Source organism: Lissotriton helveticus, chromosome 4_1 (genome assembly GCF_964261635.1).
Source record: "Lissotriton helveticus chromosome 4_1, aLisHel1.1, whole genome shotgun sequence".
In the NCBI taxonomy this organism is placed as follows: Eukaryota; Metazoa; Chordata; class Amphibia; order Caudata; family Salamandridae; genus Lissotriton; species Lissotriton helveticus.
Window position 1 is genome coordinate 580,891,570 of NC_136063.1, and position 15,885 is coordinate 580,907,454.

The 15,885-nt window shown below is 52.0% G+C and overlaps 1 protein-coding gene and 1 pseudogene across 1 annotated transcript in view; both read left to right on the forward strand.

Moving 5' to 3' along the window:
* LOC144828755 (COP9 signalosome complex subunit 5) overlaps positions 1–15,885 on the forward strand; it is a 194,641-nt gene that overhangs the window by 59,118 nt on the left and 119,638 nt on the right. The gene's annotated exons all lie outside the window — the stretch shown is intronic.
* Positions 10,194–11,145, forward strand: LOC144826822 (charged multivesicular body protein 7 pseudogene; annotated as a pseudogene).

Genomic DNA, 15,885 nt, shown 5'->3' on the forward strand with positions numbered 1-15,885 from the left:
GCAAATCAGCGCTGACCCTGTGCCCCATGGGAACAGTCCAGTCCGAACTACAAAAGCCATGTCCTTCCCAGAACGGAAACAAGCATCCGAGGACCGGCCCGGTTTCGAGGTAACACCTCTCATCAGCCCGGCTAGCTTGATTCCAGTGGTGTGGAGTGCCTGGGACTCACGTCTGAGCATCCCCAGTACACTTAGAGCGGTACCTGCAAACACAACAATGATGGACAGAATGTGGATCAATGTCACACATTCACCCCAGTCCAAAGATCTGGGCCCAAATCCATCGTTTTTCCACTCCACACCACCCTGGGTTAGACAATGGCGATATGCAAATCAGCGCTGACCCTGTGCCCCATGGGAACAGTCCAGTCCGAACTACAAAAGCCATGTCCTTCCCAGAACGGAAACAAGCATCCGAGGACCGGCCCGGTTTCGAGGTAACACCTCTCATCAGCCCGGCTAGCTTGATTCCAGTGGTGTGGAGTGCCTGGGACTCACGTCTGAGCATCCCCAGTACACTTAGAGCGGTACCTGCAAACACAACAATGATGGACAGAATGTGGATCAATGTCCCATGAGAGGTGTTACCTCGAAACCGGGCCGGTCCTCGGATGCTTGTTTCCGTTCTGGGAAGGACATGGCTTTTGTAGTTCGGACTGGACTGTTCCCATGGGGCACAGGGTCAGCGCTGATTTGCATATCGCCATTGTCTAACCCAGGGTGGTGTGGAGTGGAAAAACGATGGATTTGGGCCCAGATCTTTGGACTGGGGTGAATGTATGACATTGATCCACATTCTGTCCATCATTGTTGTTTGCAATTACAGCGCTCACAACAGCACTCCTTGCTGTCTGGGCCTCACCTCACTGCAGGTGATAAGCTGTTATCCCACAAGCACCACACCGCATTTCGATTTCCTACTCCCCTTGACTGCGATTTTTTCCCCAACTAAGTTCATGTCTCTAGAAGAGGCAATCCGATATAGATATGATTGAGAGAATCTCCAAAGATTTTGATAAAAACATTTAGGGCTGTTATCTTCTTAGATCCTGATGCCTTACTTAACTCTTTTAATGAAATATTAAGAAATACCATGAATCAATTTTTACCCCAAAAATAAAGAACCATTCAGATGAAAAGGAAGTTTCTCCGTAGAACTTATAAAACCAAAACTTGGGGGGGCGTGGCTTGAGGCGTCAAGATGGCGGTCTCACTCTAAGAGTGCTCTGGACCCCCTCTGTCATCCGCCTCTCATCCGCCCTCCACATCTGCCCGCGGCGACTCCCCATCCTGCCTGCTTTGCTCCGATTCCCTTTGGGGGCTGCTCAGTGCCTCTGCTGATCCCCTCTCTTCTCCCCCCTCCCCCCCCCCCCCCCCCCAGGCCTTGAACACTCAAAATGGTGGCATCCTTGCCGTCCCGTCTCTGGGCCTGAAGTCTCTGCCCTGACGGTCCTGCGCTCTCCTTGCCCCCGCTGCCTGAGACTCACCTGGTGGTGGAGGACTGGATCGGCAAACAGCTAACTCGCCTCGGAGCCTGGGGCTGCTGTGTAGAGCTCACCCTGACCTGCGGGTCCGGACGACGACTAGGGGCGGTCCCTGGGGACAGTGGAGGCGCCCTGGAGCAATGGGAGGTGCGCTCGATCCCCCGAGGTACTGACGGCTGCATGAAGCTGTCTGACCTGCTCCCGGGGCTACATGGTGCAAAGACACGGTCCCAAACTGCGCTACTGCTGATGGAGAGGCGGTGAAAGTCTGCCGGATCGGACTGAGTCGATGAGCTGACCTGTGCTGAGAGAGGCCGCGGACGGGGTTGCGGTGAGTAGAAGCGGAGCCGGTGCGGCGCGGCTGGACTGCTCTGGTGCGGGAGTGCCCGGCGCCGGCCAGACGTGCGGGCCGAGTGCGGGCCTTTGTCTAGGTCGTGGCTGGACTGCTGCGCGAGGTCTCCCTGTGGAGTGAGTGGGGACCAGGAGTTCAGCTCCGTGCCGCCTTCCCCGGACCCTGCTCCAGACCGCCGGGGTCGCACACGTGTGCCCCCCACCCCGTGCAAGAGGTCTGAGGGCAGTTGTGGTGCCCTGGCGAGCAGGCTGCCCCCTAGGTCCGTGAGGCCATTGTCTGGGATGCTGCTGGAAATATGCGCATCCATCCTGGCTTGAGAGGGTCTACATCGGGTGGGGGGGGGGGTCACATTCCATCGGTGCTGCCTGGGTGCGGTGCGTGGGAGGAGGGATCGGCCACTACACCGGGTGGCAGGGACGTCAGCCAGCCCCCCTCCCCTCCCTCTCTGGACACATTTGGCCGCTGTCCTTGGGAGCATGGGCAGAACCCGCACCACTCAAACCCCCGTTCCCACAACTCAAACTAAAATAAAACAATTCACTACGTCGGACCGGGATCCAGGTGGAGGATCTCCAGCCGGGCCAGGAATCACCGGGGGGGATCTCTTCACCATCCTACAGGCGAGAAGTACATCCCAGGCCTCTGTAGAGAGCAAGATCGGAGAGGTGCGGGTGGATGTGGCCCTAATTTGTCAGGACCTCCGCAGTGCCATGGCGCGCATCACGGAGGCGTAGTCCCGTATCTCCACGGTGGAGGATGACCTGGGCACCCTCAAATCTCAGGTGGCCCGTCTTCAGACGCAGACCTCGGAGCTACACTGCAGGGCCGAAGATGACGAAAATAGGGCGCGAAGAAACAACCGGCGCCTTTTGGGATTTCCGGAGGGAGTGGGGAAGGGTCGTACTGCCACCTTTTATAGAGACCTGGGTCCGCTCCTGGCTGCCCAAAGAGAAACTTTCCCCCTGGTTCGCGGTGGAGCGAGCTCACCGCTCTCTCGCTCCCTAACCTCCTCCTGGAGCTCCTGCTCGTCCCATCATCCTCAGAATCTTCAATTTCCGGGACAGGGACGCTACACTTCCAGAACTCCAGAATTATTGTCTTTCCGGACTACTCCAGGGAGGTGCAGACTCCACGCCGATCCTATGACAAAGTTAAACAAAAACTCAGGGCTATGGGCCTTCGTTGTGGTCTCCTCTTCCCGGCTTGACTCAAGGTGGTCTTCCAGGAAAAGACATTCTTCTTTGACACCCCCCCTCCAAGCAGCGTGGACCCGGCTCACGGAGGAGCGGCACCTCCTGCCGGGGGCTGCCCTTTCTCCTGCCCAGGGGGCCCCAACGCAGCCAAACCAGGATGCGCCCAAGTCCCAGCGGCACCAAACCGGGTCTCGGAGGCGGGGCGGCCGCCGGGGAGGGGGTTCCAGTTCGCCGGAAGTGCAGTCCCGGAGCTCTCCAGCCCAGACTCCAAATCAGGGATCCGCCTCCCCAACCTGACTTCTTCTCTGATCGATTTAGGCAGCGTCCCTGGGCCCGGTGAAACTCTGTGACGGGCCATGTCGGACTCGGACCTGTCCGGGAGCCCCGTGATCCGTGGATCTGGTGGGGAGGAGGGAGTATGACCGACGCCACATGATGTGTAACTCACAATTCACCCCTCGAGACTCCCTGCAACGTGACTATTCCTGACCCCACGAGCCGGGGCCTACCTGGCTCTACTGAGTGATCCGGTCGGGATTTGATCTTCCATTGTAATTCCGGGTCTGATGCACTCTATTAGTCACACGTTTATCATTCTAAGCTTTCAGCTGTTAGCATTTTATCCGAATACATGGAAGGGGGTCCAGCTCAGCCATGTGCTTGCTTGCTTGTTGCTAACCGTTTTAGATAAGCGGTCCACATCTTTGTGGGGTAGTTGATGGTTGGGACTTTTTCAGGGCGACAGATGCTTCCACTTCAGAAGTGTAGGGTGGGGGAGTTGGGGGGCTAGGGAGGGGGGAGATCGTTGTCTCCCAACAGTTTGTTATTTTTAGCCGCCTACGGGCCGCTGTGTTTAGTTCTCATTGGTAGCCGTGTGTTCCTAGATGCTCCCGCAGTCGGCAAGCAGATCACTACTTCTCCTACCCTCATCTTTAGGCCCTGGGTCCGAGTGGGTGTTTCCCTTGGATTGAGCATGAACCCATGCTTGCATTCACCCCTCCACATATCGCCCCTCTAGAAGTCTTACACCCTTAATAGACCTCTCCACATCCTCTCCTGGAATGTCAATGGCCTCCTAGACCGAATCAAGCGTACGGCCGTCCTCCGTGCTGTCCACCGCCACATGCCTGACATTCTGTTTCTCCAGGAAACGCACCTCATGGGTTCACAATGCAATTTCCTAGCCCTCTATGGGTTTGACAGGGTTTGGCATTCGGGTTTCGCGCAGGGTTCCTGAGGGGTGGCCATTCTGCTCAGAAAGAGGCTTCCCTTTACCCTGGCTAGAGCCTAGACTGATGCGCAGGGCTTGTATGTGGCCATGTCGGGGACGATTGAGGGACACCCTATGAACCTCCTGTGCACTTACGTTCCCCCCTGCGCTCCGGACGTCAAGCCTTCGGCGCCTCGCACTGGTAATTTCCTCTCGTTGGGGGAGACTTTAACGCCGTCTTGCAGCCTTCACGTGACGCGACGGGCACCCCGTCGGCGCATCGTCTAGCCTCTGCGAGGAGCCTCTCTGGTTGGTCATCGGCCTTTGTGACGTATGGAGGTTATGGAACCCCCGCAAAGAACAATACACCCACACATCGGCGTCTCACTATACCCACTCCCATACAGACCTCATCCTGATGCCCGGCACAGACTGCCAATTGTTGTCTGGGGCCGTTATATTGCCCAGGGGAATCTCGGATCACTCCCCCGTCTCCCTCCGTATTGGAACATCCGTTGCTGGTCCACGGGCGGCCTGGCGGCTGAACGCCTGGTTCCTGCAAGACTCCGCGCTGGTGGAGTCCCTTGGGCAGGAATTGCGTCACTACTTCTCCACTAATACAGGCTCAGTCCCCTCACCAGGGACACTGTGGGAGGCCGGCAAGGCTGTCGTTCGGGGTGTGACCAGAGGACTGATCCACCCAAAACGTGTGGAGCAGGCCGCCCAGCTCGTGCAGCTGGAGACTCAGGCAGTGCAATTGGAAAGCGTCCAACTGACCAACGGTAGCGATGACTCCTCTCGACAACTAGCAATGGTCCGCGATGAGATTTGTCAGATCTCGATGGAGTCCGCTAAAACGCTCTGGCGCTCTTCGGTGACACGTATTTATGGATGAGGCAATTAAAAATTGCAAGCTTCTCCACAACCTAGTGTCCTACCCCAAAACCGCATTATCCCCGAGATTCAGACGGACACTGGGGTCCACAATGTAACGTCCTCTGCATTGCGCAAACTTTTGCGGGCTACTAGGCGACCTTATACGCCGCCCGCCCTCCTTGCGCTCCCCTGGCAGGCTTGCTGGATGAGACCGGTACTTGGCTACCATGTCTCCCCCAGGCGACCGCTGATACCTTGGACCACCCCTTCACCCCGGAAGAAATTCACGGGGCAATTTCACTACTGCATCCAGGCAAGACACCCGGACCCGACGGATACCCCCAAGAGTACACGCGGCCTTCCGAGATGAATTGGTGCCCCACTTGGTGGAGCTATTCAATCATGTGGTGGAAGAGGGGTCCTTCCCGCCTGAAACCGACGTGGCCCCTATTGTGGTCATCCCAAAGACGCAACCGCCCTCCCTGGACTGTGTGGATTACTTCCCGATCTCGTTGTTTAATACGGAGGTTAAGATTTTTGCCACCGTGCTAGCTCAGCAACTCTGTCCCCTCCTACAAGACTTGGTCCACCCCGATCAATTTGGGTTCGTGCCTGCCAGGGGTACCCGTCACTGCATTAGTCGCCTCCACCTGTGTATGGCCCACCGTCATCACCTGACCCCGTTTCTGGCGTTGCTTTTCATCGACTTTGAGAAAGCCTTTGATACGGTGGATTGGAGCTACCTTGAGGATGTACTGGAGAGGATGGAATTTGGTCTTCCCTTCCGTCGCCTGATCAGGGTCCTTTATAGTAACCCCAGGGCCCGTGTCCTCATTAATGGCGAGCTTTGCGAGACATTCCCAAACCGGAGGGGCACCCGTGAGGGGTGCCCGCTCTCGCCGCTCTTATTCGCGTTGGCGATAGAGCCCCTGGCAGCGCTCATCCATCAGGACCCTCTCATCCAGGGTTGGGCCTGGGACCTGAGCCAGGTTGATAAGATAGCTCTGCTTTATCTGGCAGATCCGGACCGTTCCGGCCCTAGATGCCTGGAGGTCCTCTCCCCTTCGAGTGGGTCTCTGGACTTCGACTTAACCCGGCAAAATCACCCCTGGTCCCTTTGCACCCCTCTCTGGCGTGTTTTGACTGGCAGACGGCTATCCCCCTCCAGAGTCAATCATTCAAGTACCTGGGCGTGTGGATTACCCCCCTGCTGGAGCTCGAATGGGCCCTGAATGCCGCACCCTTGGTCACTAGGATGAAGGCAGACCTCAAGAAATGGCAGACCCTTCCCCTCAACCCCCTGGGCAGGAGTGCGCTCTTTAAAATGATGATTCTCCCCCCGCTTTCTCTACACTTTGCAAAATATCACCATAGCTGGTTCCGGGAACTGGACGGCGTTCTCGCCCGGTTTCTATGGGGAGGAGGGAGGCCGCGATTGTCCCTGGCACACTGTCTTATTCCCCCCTTTGACGGAGGTATGGGGGTGACCAATCTCCACCTCTACTACCTGGCCACGAAACTTATCGTGATCCACGACTAGTTTGCGGGCGGCTGGTCCGACCCAGCATACCGGGTGGAACTCCAAACAATGGACTTCGCGCAGATTCAGGCATTTTTATATGGCTGCCCGGTGCCGCAAGCTCTACCCCCCAGTCACTAGGACGGTGCTTACGGCCTGGCGTACAGCCCTTTGCCACGTGCAATGGGACCAGAAACTCACCAGACAAACACCGTTGTGGAATGGTGCTTGGTTGAGGGAGGTCTCGTCCCTGCAAGGGTTCCGCTGCCGGGACCTTATTGGGATCTTGCTGCTTGGAGACGTGTGGGTGGGTCACCTCATTCGATCCTTTGCTGACCTACAACAACGTTCTTCATACCCAATTCTATAAGTATCTACAACTCAGACACGCCCTTCACACTCACATTCCATCCCCCACCTCTCTCCTGGAATTCAGTCCCCTGGAGGCGCAGGTGATGGGGAACCTGGGCAGGGGGGGGGTGTCCCGAATATACCGGTCACTAGTGAACAGCGGTTCTGCGTCCCTGGACCAGCTCCGGGCTCGCTGGGAGGGGTGACTAGGCCCTCTGGAGGAGGCGGACTGGCAGGATGCCCTTATGGCACCTAAAACCTTGACTACAACCTCAAAGTTGCGCCTGGTCCAACTTTACTACCTCCACGCGGCATACCTCACTCCGGCACGCCTTTTCCGGGCCCGTATGAGATCTTCCCCTGCATGCGCGCGCTGCAAGTCTGCTCCAGCAGATTTCTATCACATGGTATGGCAATGCCCGGCTCTGGCGCCGTTCTGGAGAGGGGTGGAACTCGAGCTCACGCAGGCCCTAGGGTGGGAGGTTCCCCATGACCCGAGGTGCTTGCTGTTGGGCGTGTTCGACGGCCTGGATGGCTCCAGGGCAGACAAGCGTTTCCTGGAGACAGCAGTGGCGGTGGCGAAAGATATAGCTGCGCTCCGGTCTCAGGCCAAGGCGCCGACTGTACGGAAATGGAAGAGCGGAGTGGATTGGTGTGGATTGCAGGAGGAGTCTCTCTTTGAGGCCCGGGGTTGCCCCGAATTATTCGGTAAAGTGTGGGGTAAATAGTTCAATTTGTTACCAGTGTGAGGGTCCGACTATTTTTGTACATCTGCAATGTTTTGGGATTATCACACCCAGTCCGGCGGGGCCACCTTTATCTTTGTCGACTGTATATGATGATATGATACTTGATTTGCTGCCAATGAATTTGATTGTTATTAAAAAACCAATAAAGTTGATTATACAAAAAAAAAAACTAAAACTTGAGCTTTGCCAACTAGAATGTAGATGGCTTAAAGGCCATTCATTGGATTGCAAGGTTATATACTCATCTAAAGCAAAAGAATATTAATCTAAAATAAAGGAATAAAATAAAATCTACTTATGTGGATTGCAGAACGCCTACAGTTTCCTAAAGTACTTTTCTCCATTAGAAGACCGCTCCAAAAACCTACTGGATTGCAAAATGACATTCTCACCTCCCTTAAACTCTGTAAGACACTATCGAAATTTTCTGTTACAATAACTTCGTTTAGGACGAACATTTGCATCCAAATAACCTCTTAAGCCATCTCTCATTAAATCCATTGTCACGTTTTGTACAGTTGACGCAACACTAGAGCAATTTCTCTCCCTAGAAATGGCACATCTCATTAAAATAATTTTAAATGGTGTCCAACCAACACCCCCCCCCCCCTCCCCCCACCCACTGGGGGTACCGCTAGATCGTATTCCTTCAAAATATGTGCAGAAACATGTAGGGGTCCTCATGTCTGGAAGTTAGTGTTCATAAAAATAAAGATCCACTCAACTCTCCCTCTAACCCCTGCACTTTTAGACCCATTTATCTTTTAGCCCATCTCTTGAAATGATTGGAGTGATGGGTTTTTCTCCAACTTCAGAACTTTGTGAAATCTAACAATGATCTTGATCCTTTTCAAGCTGGTTTTAGGCCCAGAGCGAGCACCATACTGGTAGTGATCTCTGTCCTAGAGGATCTTTGCAGATTAATGTATGCACAGGGGCTGGGAGCCTTAGTGCTCCTGGACCTCCCTTAAGCCTTTGACACCATTGATCATAATATCTTGTATACAAGATTGAAAGATTGTGGTATCAATGGTCTAGCACTAGACTGGTTAAAGGTGTTTTGAATGATTTGTGAGCAGATGGCTATACTTCACTCATTCTATATAAAACAGGCTTCGATCTTTCCACTATCACTCTTTATTAATAAGGAAGAACGCTTGCATATCCGTTTCATCAGTTGAAAGTAAAGATGTGTATGTACCTGGATACTACCTGGTGAACACCTGGGTATTGTTCAAAAGGATTCCCAGCAAACAATCCAATCCCTGGTTCAATTTCTCCCTTAACGATAAAAGACGCAAACTAAGAGTGGCCGAGAGATCATGGAGAAACTCTCCTTCCATAATGAACCACACGGAGTTGAGGATGACAAGAAGTGCGTATCACAAAAACATCTGTTGCGCCAAAGCCAATCACTTTAAATCAGAACTAGACAATGCCAAAAACAGACCGAAAAAACTCTTCAAAGTCATCAAGCAACAAGCAAACCACTCAACCACTAGCACGGTATACTTAAGGAGAAGTTCTTTATTCACTTCGGAGACAAGACAAGAATATTTAACTAGAACTACAATTCCCCATACCAAATACATATTTTCAGGCCCACTCCCTCTCCATGGTTACCGTTAGCGAGTTTCTCTCTTTCGGGCTACATGGAGTATACTCCAAAAAGGAACGCGTTGTGGAATACCTTTTCAATACCAGATGATGCTGAACTATTTCATTGATCCGCTGCCTGCCAAGTGCTTATAAGAGCTTGGATCTGCTGTGCTCCCACTCTGGTCTAAGATAGTCCCCCAATCTCTCATGCAGGGCCTGATTCCTGACTGCCTCAAAATAGGACAAGCCACCCCATCCCAAAGAAGCCTAATGTAGTCTTATCTGATCCTAACAACTTGCGGGCAATTCCTGATAGCATGACTTTAGCCAAGCTACTTGAGAAATGCGTTCAGAAACAACTCTGTAATCACATAGAACAGTTTCAACTCCTGGACCAATTCCAGTCTGGTTTCAGATCCAGATATAGTAGAATGAAAATCATCTATTCCCTATCTATCAGTACACCGGTCTCAGTTGAGTGCCTCAATGATCCGCGCCACGCTTTTCAACTTAAACATGGAACCCCTCACCGAAATTCTGAATTGCATAAACATACACTATTACATGTATGCCAATGACACTCAATTATACCTAAAAATCTCTCTACCTGATGATATGTATCATATTATGTTGCATAAAAACCAAATTTGAGAACCCATATGCATCCTAAAACTATCTCGCACAAGTAAAGAAAGCAGCCTGCTCATTGGAGTTGATCTAAAAGTAAATCACAAACCATATTAATATTTATCTGACCGTTTAAGCAAGGGAGGGGGAGCAGGGTACACAAAAGCAATAATCCTAGACACCGAGCTTCCCAGACACTTACAGTGTGGGGTTCAGCCGCTCCTAAGGCAACAATGTCAGTCCCAGTGGACCTGCCCCCAGAGTGGGAGGATGATGAGCGGATGGACTTCCTCTTCTCAGCTTTCAAGCAGAGTTGGGATGTAAACACCACTGAATAGGACAGCAAGATGGCATTCTGGGTTCTGCTGGTGGTCAGCAGCTTACGCCGCAATGAAGCAGTGTCCCGCACCCTAAAAGAGCTGCAGGAAATATTCAATTGCAAGGGCAGTGCTCCCTTGGGGCTGAGTACAGTGCTGGAGGAGATGATTAGGCGTGGCGAGCTGCAGAAGGAAACTCAGTTTGTGGCTTGAGTGGAAAGTGGCTGGATCTCATGGGGAGTGGGGCTGCTCGTGGTAAAGCCCTTGAAGTGGACATTATCAGCGGTACTAAGTGGGAGCAAGGTCCCTGCAGATGAGCCCTTTGAAGTTCTTTAACTCATAAAGTAGAAGGCTGCTGCGTTATTTCACACCTACGAAGAGTCTCCATTGTCTTCGCACCCTATAATATCCCTCCCTGAACTGCGCTCTCTCTGCTCCGAAGTCTGCAGGGATTAAACTGTCTTCTGCCTGGCGCTAGTCCAGCTACAAAAGGAGAAAAAGGCATTAGTGGTGGACAAGAATGGAGTAAAGATTGTGAAGTTTGCCCGTAGTCTCAAAGAGAAAGTTTCTCCTGTGAGTGATGTGGACATAGGGTTCTATCAACTGGTTCAGAGCGAGATGTTTTCTCTCAAAATGGAGACCCTTTCTGAAGAAGCTGAGAGACTTAAAGGTGAAGCCTACAGTGCCCTCAAAGCTGGGAAGAAATCACTTACTGAAGTCTAAAAAAAGAGCCGACCGGCGGATTTCAGAGCTTCACTCCAAGCTGGACACTGTGCAAGGAATCCTGGACTGGATCTATGCGTCCTACACACCTTGTCTCCTACCATGTTTTCTGCTCATGAAGCTAGCTCCTCTGTCTATTATCTAGGAGATTGGTTGTGGCCCCACCTCCCCCCTCTGCTGTCACCCACCCAGCCGGACTTTGGGCAGATTTTTCCCTCGTCTCTATGTCCTATCTTCCTCCTACCCCTTTACCCTACCCCCTTACCCTTCCTTGCTCCATTTACCTTGTCCCCTATGTTCTTTAAATGCTTTTCTTGATACTTATGTAACTTTTAACTGATGTAAATTGCAATATTATTGTTTCTCATGTAAAGCGCTCTTGATTCCTCCGGGTCTAGCCAGCGCTATATAATAACTCATTAATTAAATATGTTCCCATTCAGTACTCTTTCTCTCTTTGTCTACTTCCCTAGCTCCTCTCCCCTCTTCCCCTGAATCTCTCCCCTTGCTTGCTACTCTGCCTAGCCCCCTGTCCTTTGTGCCCTTTAACTAAGCACTCCTCCCCTTGTTGGGGAAAGATCCAATATTTATACTCTGGAATCTCAGCGAACCAGCTGAGAGAGTCCACTGCTCCAAGGGAGCCACTCACATCTGAGGTATGGTATGGTACCCCTTGTCAAAGCACTCCCTCTCCCCTTTTTGGGGAAGGAACCAGTATGTAGGCCTTGGAGTCTCAGAGACCCCTCTGCGAGAGTCCACTGCATAAAGGGAGCCTCTCGCAACAGAGATAGGGAAGTGATACCACTTCCCCTGGGATCACCGCTTACTGGACTTTGGACATTGCTTTGACTCGTCTACCAGTTTGTGTCCCCGTCGCCCTTCCCCTCCTCTTTCCATGCTGTCTCTCACCCTCCCCTCCTCTTTCCCACCTTCATTATCTGTCTACATCCCCTGCTCCTACCCCCTCTCCCCATGAATCTCTCCCCTTGCCTACTCTTCCCCTTAAGTATTTGTGCTCATTGTTTATCTCGACCTTACTAGTAACTATTTTACCATGCTCTAATAACTGTGTAACCTTTGTAACGATGTAACCTGTAACTATGATCTGATACTCATGTAAAGCGCTCTGATACCTCCGGGTCTAGCCAGCGCTATATAAAACCTTTAAAATAAATTAAAATAAATATTTAGGCATAGATTTTAGAGACAAAACTGATCATGGCTGCCAAAACTATATATTTTGTGCCAATACCAAGAAAGGACTGTGCACGTTCTACAGTACAAGTGTCCACATAACTAATTGGCATTTTAAATTGTCATAATAGAGTGAATGAAAAATCGATGTAACCTTTATATGAAAGCATAGGACGGAGGGGGCGCTAGCGAGCCCGAGGTAAGATGGCCGCACTGTAGTGAGGCTCTGCCGGTCCGGCTAACAATCCGTCATAAATTAGCGGGCCCATCGCACATCGACATGCTATAATGACATCCCTACCTTAAGAATGTGCAGAGGAATCTCCTGCTGTATTTAAGTGCCGAGCAGCGATGGTGGAGTGCCAGAATCAGGACGTTGAACTGCGGCCTGCAGGTACACTGGCGCACAAGATGGCGGACCGACTGAACTGAGCTGCGGCTTGGCGTGGGGACATAATCCGGGCCTATCTCCCGCAACAGAGACTTTGCTGCTACAGCGGCTTTCCAGTAAAGAATTGGCTTGGTAGTTTGGTCTGCCCTGTTCCCATGATGCACTGGGCCAGGGTCAGACTAATTTGCATGTAGCCAGGTTCTGAACTGGGATGGTGCAGTGAGCTAAAAAACGGTGATGGATCAAGCCCTGATCTTTTGACTGGGTAGGAGTGTTCTGCTTAATTCAGATACTCTGTCCATCACCACCCCCTTTTGAATCGTTTTGGCCACCACAAGTGTGGAAGGGTATGCTCAGACATGAGTCCCTTGCTCACTGCACCATCAGGATTCAAGCAAGCCGGGCCGAAGACGGCTGTAATGCCAGAAACCGGTCCCCGGAATTCTGTTTCCTTTCCAGTAAAGAATTGGCTTGGTAGTTTGGTCTGCCCTGTTCCGATGATGCACTGGGCCAGGGTCAGACTAATTTGCATGTAGCCAGGTTCTGAACTGGGATGGTGCAGTGAGCTAAACGGTGATGGATCAAGCCCTGATCTTTTGACTGGGTAGGCGTGTTCTGCTTAATTCAGATACTCTGTCCATCACCACCCCTTTTTGAATCGTCACAGCGGCTCCATAGGCTGGACTTGGCGGATCAACATTTATGGCTGCTGAACTGGATTGCATAGCCGCGGTGCGGTGTGGAAGCCAGTGACGCGCGACCGCTGTGATCTGAGCTGATGGCCTGCAGATGGCCCATTCCGGTGAGCTGAATGTGGGACCCCCAATTGCGAGTGCTGTCGCCGGCCGGGGAACAGCAACAAGAAGCCCTGGTTTGATATGGGAATCCGGTTCTAACACATCTGCCGCTTGCAGTAAGGGGTTGCGACCGCAAACTGTCAGTCCCGATATTATATGAGGCCTGTAAAAAAGTGAGCGAGGCTGGACGCCTGGCCTCGAGTTCGAGATTGGTATCCGGCAGTGTGCGCAGGTGAAACCCGCGCTGTGCACGTCGGCTACGGGGTGGCGAGTTGCCCATGAGACTGATATGACAAGCCACATATCCAGCCACGAGCCTTGATATCCCAAGTGCCTGCGGGGGAGGGATGCAGCGGGCGCGCTGGTTATGCCTTGGGTGGTGGCACACATGTGCCAGGACTTGACACTGGCGACACAATAGTGGCCCTGGAGTGCACCGGACCACATCGGCGAGTGGCATTTTTACCACGTGTACGATCCAGCTTGGAATAGCGCTGTGTTGACACGACTGCCCGGGTGCTGGGCCTACGTCGCGGGGAGGGTGACTGGGACCATTGCACTGCGGGTTGAAGACAAGCGGCCGCAGCGCATTGCTCTTGAAGTATATTCTCTACAACCACTCACACCGGCACGGCTCTGCTGGGGCGCCTTATGGTCTGGGGGCAGATACTCTGAGGGAGACAGCGGTTGTGCACTGCCAAGAACTGATAAGGCGGTAGCTCACATCAGCGTAACTCCGGAAGCATCGTACTGCTGCTGGTGTTGCGACAGCCCCTGACATTGGCAAGGTAAACCAGTGCAGCGAATAGTGGGGCGGCACCCCTTTTGAGGCAAGGCAGTAGAGCACAGAGGTCTGCTCTGGAGTGGGGTGCCTGGGCCTCGCAAGCTACCTACCGACATGGGTAAGACGGACAAACAGCAAACTAAACTGTCCTTTGACGCTAGTCAGTCGTCCCGTCCGACAGGCACGCACACTCCAGGCTAGAGCCTACAAGCCATCAATGGCAAGATCGACGGACTGTCCATACGGATGGACAAAATGCAGTCCACGCTGGATAAGCAAAGTGAAAGACTCGCAATGGCTGAGCAACGAATATCAGCGGTGGAGGATGAATCACATGCCACGACGGGTCAGTGCAGAGAAATGGAGAAGCTTCTGGAGGTCATCAGAGCTAAATCAGAAGACTTGAAGGCACGCTCTCGGAGGTGCAATCTGTGAATAACTAGGGGTTGCCGCTCAATTTTGCTACATGACATGTCTTTTTTTTCTATCCACTGATGGGAGGTCATGACTGTTATCCATAGAAATGTTATATAGGCTAATGTTGCTTACAGGTGAATTAGCTACTCAGGACATGTCACCTTGCATCTCTATATTGAGGGATGTTTTTCACGAGGCGTGTTCTGTCCGCACATTGGTACTCTGAGCAGTAGTTGTGCAAGGCCTCTGCTGTACTGCAGGGCAGATCATACGAAGGGACTGGTTCTGCACATGTCCAGAGTATCTATAGCACTATGCTATATATACACATTGTTGTGGAGAAGCCCACATCAGGGATCAAACTTACTGATGATGTGTAAATGTCAACGGGTCTATTACTGCTGTTGGGTGGAAATGGATTAAATGTCGCTACATACATGTGCACGGTGAGTTTGTGGTCATCATGCCCGACCACGCCTGGATGTCACCCATGTGGGTATTACCCAAGTTGGTTTCTTGTTTATTGCTAAGGTTATTGGGGACATGTCTTTTGCGTGATTGGGATGCTGCCGTGGGTGGGGGAGGGTTGGTTTCTCGGTTTTTAAAGTGTGCCGCAAAAGGTACAGCAGGAACATCTGTTTTGGAAGTGCATGGTGAGTGCGACCGTGCACGAGCAACATTACCGATACGCAACAATTGGGGGTGACCGTGATATTCGTCTGGTGACTTGGAAAATCAAGGGACTGAATAATCCTAAAATAAAAATTAGACTGGTGTTTGCCTATCTGGACAGACACCACGTCCAGCTGGCTCTTTTACAGGAGACGCACCGGACACAAGGTGGGAGAGGGTCGAGTAGGATGCAGGTAGGCAATGGTAAAAGCATCCGCCTCCTATTCTAACTATGCTAGAGGGGTGATGATTTTGGTTAAAAAAGGAACACCATTCAAGCTATTATCGACTGAATCTGACCACCTAGGGCGATTCACCCTGGTGCGGGGGAACCTGGCGGGCACGGTCCTTACGATTATAAACACACATGGCCCTAATATCGATGATCCCGATTTATTCCACAGCTCAAAACTAAATTATTCCAAACACAATCCGATCTAGTGCTATGGGGTGTGACATGAATACATACCTAGATCCGGATGCTGACAGAAGAACAGACACGTCCTGGCAGGGGAAACTGTCAAGTAAAGTAATACATGATATTATGCATACATTTCACATGAGGGATATCGGGAGAGATAGACATCTGACTGCGAGGGAAGGCACATCTATATCGGCAGTACACAAATC